We start from the raw sequence: 11,962 nt of genomic DNA, 5'->3' as shown, positions 1-11,962 counted from the left end.
TTTTGGCTTGAGGCCATTATGTGTGCCACTTATGTACTTCACAGGTGTCCTACGATAGCTTTGCAGTCTATTACTCCATATGAAGCATGGCATGATAGAAAACCTTCTATTGAGCACATGCGTGTTTTTGGCTGTTTGGCATATGCTTTGGTGCCACAATTGCAGCGCAAAATATTGGATGATAAGGCTGTCAAATGTATTTTTGTTGGTTATAGTGCTGAAAGCAAAGGTTACAGGTTGTATCATCCGCAAACAAAACGTATTTTGGTTTCACGGGATGTAGTGTTTGTGGAAGATTCTATTCAACCCTTGTTGTCATGTACTAGAGACAGTAATGTAAGCTCACAGGACATTTATGACACTTTGTTGCCTCTTTTCAGTGGTGGAAATACGAATGTAAGTTCCAATGAGGCAAATGTACAGCCTATGGGGGTTTCTGAAAATGTTTTAGAACAGCCTATTACTGATGCAGATGTACATGATGTACTTGATGAGGAAAGGGCTGAAAATGAGCAGGCTAGAGGTATGCCAAAATGGCTGGTGCACACTTTGCGTGATAGTAAATTGGATGCACCTTTATCTAGTCGTACTCGTTCAGGCTCTCGCCATGCATCTTATGCATCAGATTGTTATGCTTTGGCTGTGTCTAGTTTACATGATGTTGAGGAGCCTCTGTCTTTTGATGAAGCACAGAATTCAGAAAATTGGATTGCTGCCATGAAATCAGAATATGATGCACTTATAGAGAATGACACATGGACTTTATGTGATTTGCCTCCTGGCAAAAAGGCCATTGGTACCAAGTGGGTTTACAAGTTGAAACGCAAGCCGGATGGTGAGATCGATCGCCATAAGGCTCGACTTGTTGCAAAGGGTTATGCACAACAAAAAGGCATAGATTATGAAGAGACTTTTGCTCCCACTTGTCGTATGACTACTGTGCGTTTTCTATGTGCATTGGCAGCTCATTTTGGTTGGGATGTACATCAATCAGACATTGTTACTGCTTTCTTGAATGGTGACATATTTGAGGAAGTTTATGTAACGCAGCCTCGCGGTTTTGTCATAAAAGGACAAGAGGACAAAGTGTGCAAATGTAAGAAGGCTTTGTATGGGTTGAAGCAATCTCCTCGTGCTTGGTATGAGAAAGCTGACACTCATTTAATTAAATGAGGCTTTCGTAACATTCCAACAGAAAGCACATTGTATGTAAAGCGTGAGGATGATGTATTTCTCATTGTGGTTCTTTATGTTGATGATTTGCTGATCATTGGACCAAATGAGAGACACATTGCTGAATTTAAGGCTGATTTGAATGCTACTTTCAAGATGAAAGATTCGGGGCTGTTGCATCATTACTTGGGTATACAATTTAAGCAGTGTGATGGTGGTATTGCCTTGTGTCAAAAAAGTTACATAGAGACATTGCTGTGTAAGTTTGGACTTGAGGATTGCAAACCTATTGCCACTCCCATGGAAACAGGTTTGAAGTCGAGTCTACATGATGCTGGCGATCCTGCTGATGTCACTCTTTCCCAAACTGTTGTTGGCTGCCTCATTTATGTATGCAACACGAGGCCGGATATTCAGTTTGCAGTCTCACAGGTGAGCAGATTTATGCATAGCCCAGGGTCTAAGCATTGGCAGGCTATCAAGAGGATTTTCCGCTACCTTAGTGGCACTTTACATCTTGGCTTGTTTTATCCCAAGGGGGGATCATTGCCGCCAGACTTACATGCTTTTTTGGACTCAGATTGGGCTGGTTGTTTTGACACGCGAGTGTACACAAGTGGTTTTTGTTTCATGCTTGGTAGTTCATGTATATCATGGTTGAGCAAGAAGCAACCTACTGTGGCCACTTCGAGTTGTGAGGCTGAGTACAGGGCAGTCTTCACAGCTACCGTTGAGTGTGTATGGCTCAGACGCCTTATGGCTGATTTGGGTGTTGGACAGGACATTGCCAACACTATCTACACTGACAGTCAGAGCGCATTGGCAGTTGCGAGGAACCCAGTTTTTCATGTTCGCACAAAGCACATTGAGGTGCATTACCACTATGTCAGGGAGAGGCTCTCAGCAGGAGAGATCAACTTGGCTTATGTGCCAACACAGGACAACCTTGTAGATCTTTTCACAAAGGCATTGTCTCGTGAGAAGCTTGAAGCTTTCCGCAAAGCTTTGGGCTTACTCCCCTTTGTGGACTGATCCTGTCCTCAAGGCATGGCACTTCCCTTTACTCATGTGCTAGCTCTCGTTCACCGCATCACTCCAGGGGGGATTTGTTACCAAATACATATGGTAGTGATGTGTGTGAACACACTTGGACCAGTGGGGTATTTTTTCCCTCTTTAGGAGGTTTTTTCCCCCGTGCATTGTATATACGCCCATCACTCTAGGGCTATCGATCTTTCCATTGCACACTAAGTAACACACTCTCTATTTTGTTTCCTTGAGATTCCTTCGTCTTCTCCAAGCTGTGTGTGTTTCTCTGCAACCCTAATTCCAACAGCCTTATCAACACAACAGAAGAACAACACCAATCATTTCAAGAAGCCTTGGTGGATTTCACCGAGGTCTTCACCCTTTCTTGGGGTGAAAATAACATCACACATTACATGGTAAGCCATGTTACGTAGCGAACTTATTACAAGGGATTGTTTTCATTTAATAATGTGCATCATCTTCTCATGTGAACAACATATCTTGTTTGCGCATGGTGCATTTTTTATGCACAAATATGGTTCGCTTGAGATTTTTAGCACTGAAGGCATGGAGAAGTCCCATTAACGAGCAAGGGGAATGTACTTCAAAAATACTCAACATGGTGGTGGAATGGTGCAATCCAATTATTTGGAGGAGATGTTCAACTGGTTTTTTGCACAACATTTGCTCGTAAGCTCACAATAAAGCATGCTCGGCAATCCAAGATTGCTACGGAAGTGCGGAAATGGAGTCGTCAAGAGCACAACAACAAGTGGCAAATGCCGCAAGGCCCCACCAAACATGCTGCATGGCACTAATGTAGAGTGCAACAAGGATCAAAGTGGATTCTGCACGAGTGACTACACGTGAACACAGGGTCCAACTCTTATTTACATATTTTTTTAATAAAGTTTGGTGCATCCATTTGAAAACTAATAGTTTTTTGTAAAAATTAGTGTGAACAAGGCCCCTTTAAAATGGGCCCTTATAAATATTGCATGCTCTCACAAACCACTCATTTCTTAAGCACACGTAAGGTATTACGATACCCAATGGCGTGCACCAAAAAAATCGCCAAAGAGCATCCACCTGCCAACAGAAACACCCTCCAAGGATGTGAGAAGCCGGCATGGCTTAAAGGCACAAGAAAATGACCGCAAACACCTGGCCGTTCCAGGCACTTTTCAAGCAGTGGGCATGGTAGTCGGGCCCAAGAGTTATCGAGGGCAAAAGATTCTTTACATGCACAACAACAAACACCTCGACGTAGAGTGAAGCAACACGCCCAGCGTTGGCAAGAAGAGAAGGGCCACCAAAAACCAGAGTTTGATAGGGAGGAGCCGTCACACCACCAATCGCAAGCAGGAACATCCAAAGTTTGGGTGGTCCATACAGATACTGAATCAGAGACAGATTCACCATGGAAGCAAGCTTAGATACCACGCACGCACCAGGTGCCAGTTAGGGGGAAGACATTGCCTTGTGGCCAGGGAGCTCTCCCCACAACACCAGATTGGGAGGCAAGGGAAGAGGACGACTCAGAAGAGGTGACAGATCCAGCGCCAAAGCATGAAAACCGACGCAAATCTAAGTTTTTCAAGAAGCCCAAACTCCGCCAACCAGCAAATGTGCAAGTGCCCCCACGACAACCTTAGCAACATTGGAAAATAGCAAGGGCATTTGCAAACATCCGGTACTATCAAAAGACTACTAAGCTTTTCATTCGACGCTCCCCCTTTGCTCGCACGGTGAAGGAGGTGCTTTAAAGCTATGGAAATCAATATAGGATGCAAGCAATGGCGTTGGAGGCTATTCAAGAAGCTGTAGAGGCCCACATCATTCGGCGTTGAAAGATACCAACCTATGCGCCATACATGCAAAGAGAGTGACATTACAACCAAAGGATATGCAGCTTGCACGTCAATTGAGGCGGGACTTTGAGCATTAGCCGAAGTTACACCTCCCTTTTTTGTATTGCACACCCTTCTCTTTGTAATCAGATGACTTTGCAAAGACAAAATGATTGAGAGTTGTGTTTACTGTCTCCAAATTCATTTGCCTTTTTTTATTATTCATGTGTTTTAAGTTAAGTGATTTTGGTACTGAACAATTAAATTTAAAAAAATTATTACCTTTTTTGGTATCCTGGGGGGTATACAAGTCCAGGTAATGCAAAAAAAGGGGTGGCCACAAGGGTGCGCAGATGGCGTAGCCAACAGTCTTGGATGGCTCATCCGCGTGCCCTTGTGGCCACCCCCTTTTTCGCATTTTTTGGCCTTGTTTGCCCCCTAGGATACCAAATTTTTAATATTAAGTGAAAGCAGATGTTTATGCAACATGACAGAATAAATTCCACTTCTTTCCATGTAGATGATTTTTATATTGTCCCCAATGTGATTTGACCTTTTGGTTTAGGAAACTATTAAGTTAAGTTGGAGAGAGTGATCATGTGCATGATATTTTAAATTTAATGTTTATCTCACCATTTTTAGGGTCCTGGAGTGCAACAATGGCCAAAAAATGCAAAAAAAGGGTGGCCACAAGGGCGGATGAGCCATCAAGGACTTTTGGTTGGGCCATCTACGTGCCCTTATGGCCACCCCATTTTTTGCATTATGTGGCCTTGTTTGCCCTCCAGGATACCAAAAAATGTTAAGATTTAGTGAAAGCAAATCTTTATGCAACATGACAGTATAAATTCCACTTCTTTCCACTCATATATTTTTGTACTGTCCCTAGAATGATTTTCCTTTTTAATTTCTTAATGTAAGTTAAGTTGAAAGGAGTGATCATGTGCATCCCACTTATGCTGAGTTGTTTCTTTAAGCAGAAAGGGCACCGCTTATTAAAACACATCACCAATTTCAATGATTTACAAGATTGAGGGATCATATTGAAAAGAACGTACAAGATAAAGAGGCAATTCATAATTTTATTTGCCATTTCTTGGCGCCTCTCTTGCACGTAAGGGGGGTCGGTTTTCAAAGATGAACACAAAAGATGGATGGAGGCTAAAGTTGACCTTGCTGATCATAAACTCGCGGAGATCAAGAGGGCTAGAGTGCTCTAGAGAGGCATTCCTTCAGCCTAAGGCCTCTAATCAAGCATACAATACCTAGCAGTGTTTCTTCTAAGCACGGCAACGGGGTTTGGCTTGGGCAAATGCAACAAAGATCTTTGCATCAAAGCTTTTAAATACAGACATTAAAAGAGGCACACCTTGCGCTTGCAAAAGCAATTTTCTTCACTGGAATTATACTAGTCATGGTTGAGAGCCATCATTGGAAACATGCATAAAAGAGAATCGGCTATTAAAAGTGGTTCTTATAATACTGGTGTGTTAACCAATGTAATTAAAGAAATAAGTGTTGAACATGTCATTCAAAGTAGTCATGCAAAATTAAAAGAATTGTAAAAATGATGGTAATATAATAAAAAGGTTCTTTCCACACATTTAAGCCAAGCTTCAACCATTGAGATGGCATGGATAGTAGCCATGTCGTCTAAAAGAGGGACAATAGATAACGATAAAGAGTGGCACCATGCACTGAGCTACTTAGAATGCTCAAGAGGTTTTTTATAGCACTCGTATTTTGGTGCCGGTTGTGGTTGTGCCCAAGCCCCTTATGGAACCTTTGCCACCTCAAGGCACATGTAGTGCTTGAGGAAAATTTTCTTCTTTCAAAGTTAATATAAATTCTCTCCACTCACAAATTTGAGTACGGAAAAAAAAAGAACAAAAAAATCTACAAAGCATCCTCGTTTTTCCTATTAAGAAATAAACATGAATGAAATGCAAAAAACCTATATAAAAAGGGACCTCCCTTGAGCATGGTGTAAGATTATGGGAAAATTGAGGATGCTCAAGGGACGTCCCTTGAGGATGGTGTAAGATTATGGGCACATTGAAGATGAGATTAGGATTAGAGAAAAACAACAATTGGAGTGACTCTATTCCCTACTCTGCAGCATATGAGGCCATGAAGCTAGAGTGCTTGCAGATGGTGTTGCGGCAGAGAGCAAAGCTTGCTAGGGTCGCGTTCATGAAGGTGCTCAAAGTCAGATCCCTTTGGTGTGAGGCTCCAGGTGATTGTTCCCTTCTTGCATGCAGCCTCCTTGTGACGACCCCTCATTTTGTGGAAGAGATGGAGCCTACCCCTCCTAAATCTACGAAGAAGTGAAATGGCGGCCACGTTCTCCAAGATTTTTGTTGCAGTTGGGGTGTTGGTGACGATGGAGGAAAGGCTCATTGGTGACAGCAAGGGGGATTTTTTTTGCTTCCATGACATGAAATGGACCTAGAGCCCTCCAAAAAGGGTTACCACAAGGGTGAAAATTTTGACATGATTCAAATTGCACCCTTGTGGTGGCCCTTCTGGAGAACTCTGGGCCATGGCATGGCCCTAGGACTCTTATTTTTCCCTTGATATTTCCAAATCAATGAAGATGCTAGATCTTCTAAGCTAATAGAGAATCCCTATGTTACCCTTATGAGACTTGTTGGGATTCTTGTGAGAAAAAAATTGAGAAGAAAATTTTGTTTAAGTATGCAAAACTCGTAGACGTTATTTTTGGTGATGGAATATGCCCTTGATCCATGGACAAAGGCACCACTTGTGCTTGCTTACCAGGGCCTATGGCTCTTGGTTACAAATAGAAAACTAACCAATTGAGTGCATTGCAGAAGAGATTACAAGGTCTTATGACTTTCACTTGGAAGTTTCTACCAAAGAAAAGGGCACCTCATAACGTACCAATGTAAGACACTATCTACTTGCATGTTACATTGCGGATCTTAGATGGAGGGAAGGTCTTGAACTCAAGTATAATGGCTAAATAGATCTTTACCGATTCTTAAACCTTATCACAAATAATAACTCTTCAAGTGTAACAGAGATTTCTTTATAAGCAAAGAGCACTGTGATTTTGTATGCAACTTAATCCCTTGAAGATAATGTGTACAAGATATCATGGCAACAACATTTTTGGGGACTTTTGTTGCTTTCAATGCCACAATACTTGTAAATGATTAATATTTTTGCCTTCCAAAATGGGGATATAGAAGTATCTCGCTTCCTTTTTATCCTCTACTATGCATTCTAAAAAAATGACTTTCTATGTATTTTTTGACAAGAAAATTTTGGTCAGATCGTAGCTTGAATCTACTAATGCTAGCCTCTCTGATATAGCCCGGTCCTTTAGTAGCCCATGGAGCCTCTTCTCAACCATTCCCTTGCCGCATCAAGAGTGCTACCATCATTGGCTCTATCATCATATGGGTTTTTAGCCTTGCTTTACGCAATGGATCGGTTGCATTTTTTATTCTTGGGGACTTAAGATCCTCCCAAAATTCTTTGAAAAACTCCGTAGTCAACCCATCCCAAACAGGGGAATTTTCCTTACTTAATGCTTGAAGAGTGAGAGAGCATTCATCCTTGGTTGGTAAAAGCATTCTCTAGTAGGTTGGATTCCATTTGAGAGATTGCTCCTAAGAAGAGTTGTTCTTGCTTCATCCACTTCCTGGGAGTGAATCTCAGGATGGCCTATGATTTAACCTAAGTAATCAAGCATTAGTCTTTTATTTCATCTTGGTCTTGCACTACAGTTCCTTCCCCATATGTGAGTGAGAGGATAAGGTCCCAGATCCTCTTAGCTTTCAGGGCCCTGCTTGAAGAAGTGCGCTTGATTGGTAGACTTCAGCTAAAGGTAGGTCTCTCTAGACAAAAATCTTGCCTTTCTAGCCTCCTTGAGTCGTTGATCAACCAAGTCTATTTTTACTTCTAGCCACCTCTTGTGCTCCACTTCAAAGGCCTATGGACCCTTCCCTTTTCTTAGTGGTTAGGCGATCTACTTCATCTTCAAGTTGCTTCAAGCATTCTTGCACTTTTAATTGATTTCTGAATACTCCTAGAAAAGCTATCCTAGGCTTTAGGATTTCCCAAATGGATATCTCTATTAAGCTTTCTCATAGCTGTTTTGTAAGGATTTTAAAGAGAGGATCTTTGAAGAGGTGTACACCCGTGATAAGAAACTTCTTAGACCCTTTGTGGTGTTGTCCTTCCCCTTTAGATTTTTTGACTTTCACATACAATGGGACTGGGTGATCTGACAGGCTTTGTGACATCAACAACTTCATCTCAAGAAGCGATGGACTCCATTTGATTTGATGGAAGTGGTAGCATCTATCAAGTCAAGATGCCGTGTGGGAATATTGCAAGCTAGTGTACATAAATCCAAGTGTGCTATTCCAAGGGACAACCTCCCACATGTCCATTAGAGCCCATTTCTCACAAAGGCTTAGCCATTTTGTTTTTTTCGATCTTGCCCTCTTCTGCAAGGAATTTAGGTTCAGAAGTGGCTAAGGAGGCAGTTTTCCCATAATCCTTTTTGGAAAAACTCACAAATTGTGAGTGAGAAATGAATTAATACCAAACACCAAGCCATGGCATCAACGCTCACCAACAGTCACACAAAACAAAACACTTTCCTTTTACAAGGAGCCCCTACCGTTCAAAAAACACCAAAAGGTCCTGCTTGGCTACCACACAAGGCACTCCCCTACCACAAGGAGAGCCTATCCCAAACCGGACCAAGGTAAACACCGTAACCATGCAGAAGAGCTAGAAGGAGCAATCATCCAAATATCATGTCAAAACAAGGGCAAGGCCCAATGTCCCCATCCCCAAAGATCTCTCCCAGGGTGCCACCATGGAGGCATGCTACCACCGGCAACCACCATGCCCAAGAAGACACTCCAAATAATGTCGCAAGCAAATACCACCATCAACTACATCAGCAAAACCTCATGGTATCATCGCAAGTGCATCACAAAAACCAAATCCCACGAGACCTTGGGACAACCTTGTGGGATCACCGCAAGTGCAACACATGAACCAAACCCCACAAGACCTTGGTTCCTCCTTGGGACAAGAGGAACCAAGGGTGATATCAGGCTATTTAGGTGATCCACACACATTCAGATCATGAGGAATGAGTACCCAAAATTTGCATCCTTGTGGCAGCCCTTCTTGGAGGGCTATGGGGCGATTTCATGGTCCTAGGGCTCTTTTTTTCCCTTGATATTGCCAAGTGTGGTGCCAAATGTGGAGCATAAATGGTCGCATAAGATCTTGTAATTATTTCTCTTGATCCTATAATTGTATCTCTTTTGGCTGTCAACAATGAGTAGTAAGACTGAGCTCTATATTTTGAAGGATTTATATCAAAGCTTAAAAAAAACCTCCTTCCCACTCTACCATTTGACATATCTTCATAAAATGTGCATAAAAGCATCACACAATAAAAAAATATGGCATATCTTTATATAATGTGTATCAAAGTCTCTCCATCACATGATGAACATCTACAATTTTACCGTATTGTATCAAGAAATGCATCTATTTTTTGTGGGGAAAATGGTAGGGATCCCCCTTACCATTTCTTAGGTAATAGGGTGATATCACCATCGTCCTCTCATTTGCCAAGTCCTAATGATATGTCATTGATCAAGAGTATTAAAAACATGTCATTGATCAAGAGTATTCAAAACGTGTTCTAGATAGTGATCTTATTAAGATCCTGATAATTGATACATATCCTTGAGGATCTATTTTTCTTCTGCAGAAGTACCACTGATGAACAAAAAAGCAAATAACTCTCTGTTGGATCAAGTCTTTTTCTAAAAGATCATTGACTTGGCTTATCATTTCTTCTTGTTGAGCTCACCTTACTCTATAAGGTGGTTTTGGAATCTAATTAATTGTGTGATTTCTTGTTTTTCTGGAGGTAGTTCATCCAGTAAACCCTAAAAAAAAATGGTATGAGTTTGAAGAAAACTCTGACCTCTGTTTCTAACTTATATTCATTGATAGGTTTTGGAAAGATCAAGCAAAAAGACTTGATTTCATTGATACTCTAGGGACTGACTCTCCCTTTAGTTTTGCATCAATCACCACATCTTTAATTAGAGCCTCCTAGCCTTTTCTTGAACCGCAACATCATTCTTATGACTCCAATTCCCCAAAGGCACATCACCCACCTCAAGTGGCATGATATGGAGGTCCTCCTACCCTATGTAGCCCTGGAAATGTAAGTGGAGCTTGCCAATTGGAGGCGTTACAACCATTTCATACCCTTGTGCCACTATCACAAAAAGAGTGTACATCAACACGATGCTTATTCTTATATTTTCTAGATTTGGCCGCCTGTAGAATTTAATTCCAAAGATTTCTTAGACCTTTAAATGGGAGATTATAAGGGCCAAGTGCCTAGTAAGGCATAAGGGCCACCCACATAAACTAACTTACTATCTAGTACATTGATTATTGATAATCACTAATACTGTAAACAACGAGTTATAATGAATGTATGTCGCTTCATCCCATATGTTGGGTGTACTTTCCTCTCTTTGTACTCTCTTATGTGTACACACCTCTGCAAGTACAACCCTACTCACCATATTTGAGTAAAAAAAGAAAATCTACTCGAAAAAATATGGTGCCAAAAATAATGCAAAATTTGAGAGCTTGCATTATTTTAAGATTGGAATACATTGCCACTAGTACACTATTGGGAAGAGAAATCTTTGTTATTTCCATGTGTATCCTTCTCTAGATATTTCATGTATGAATCGTGGTTTTACCCATGAGGTGTGCATCCTTTGTCACATTGAGTCTTTACCCTCTCAACTACTTTTAGCCACTTGGATAGCTCATGGATTCCACAAATTCTTTGATTCCTACCTTTGAAAAATGAAAGAATCTTCATTTAGAGGAAACCCTAACCACTCTATCTCTCCTATAAAATAGCTCCATTTTCACACGATTTGTGAGGCAACTTGTATCCCGCTTCATGAGTTAATCAAGATAATCAAGTCAAATTAATATTGTCATCTTGGCCACAATTTATTCGTGTTTGAATACTTCTTTAAGTGTGGTTAAGTTATGTCGTAGACATTATGAATGCAACCCTGCTCAATCCACCCTAAGTTCACTACATGATAACAGAGCACTATAAAGATGGCTACTTTATGATTTCTCAATTCCTAGTGACCTCTATGCTAGACCATTGGGGCATCATTGAGCCTCTCAATGGTTGTTATTAATTGCTTGTAATGGGTGATTAGCTAATAAAACTCTTTCTTAACTCAAAATTCAAAAGCAATCTATATATTCTCTTGAAAATAGAAAAAAGGGGAGACCATCTCGGTGGTGGACTATCCAAGGTCAATTAGTGGAAAATATAATCTCAGCATCAACATCAACATTGTGCATCATCTCATAGCACACCCTTCTGCATTGGCAATAAGTTGTGGGATTAAGGTATGCCATAAAATCTAATATCTAACCAACCAAAATGATTTTCTCATATTAAACTGATCATTTAATGTGGGAGAATAAACGGGACCAAGGGTTAGAATATAGACATGTGCTTATGGATCTATCTCAACACGGGGCCAAGGTTAAAGGGGTCCACATGAGAGATGGTCGTTAAAGAGAAATGCTACCTATTGGAGCTTAAAGACCTTAGGGTTGGCTTCATTAAAGACCTCTAAAAGATAGCGTTAAAAAGTCCTTTGACCCGAGGCAAGTTAGGGCTAACCTTAAGGTGGGAATCCTACCCAAGCATGAGGTGCTTGTCGTGCTTGCTAACTAAGGTGCTTAAGGTGGTTCTGGGAACCATGCCCAATCTTGAGGTGCTTCTCATGCTTAAACGACTAACGTTCTTGAAGTGTTCAATTCAAACATGATCTCTCAAGAGG

This window comes from Adiantum capillus-veneris, chromosome 13 (assembly GCF_014529385.1).
Source record: "Adiantum capillus-veneris isolate H3 chromosome 13, ASM1452938v2, whole genome shotgun sequence".
In the NCBI taxonomy this organism is placed as follows: domain Eukaryota; kingdom Viridiplantae; phylum Streptophyta; class Polypodiopsida; order Polypodiales; family Pteridaceae; genus Adiantum; species Adiantum capillus-veneris.
The sequence above is the reverse complement of the archived record's forward strand: the minus strand, read 5'-3'. Positions refer to the sequence as shown.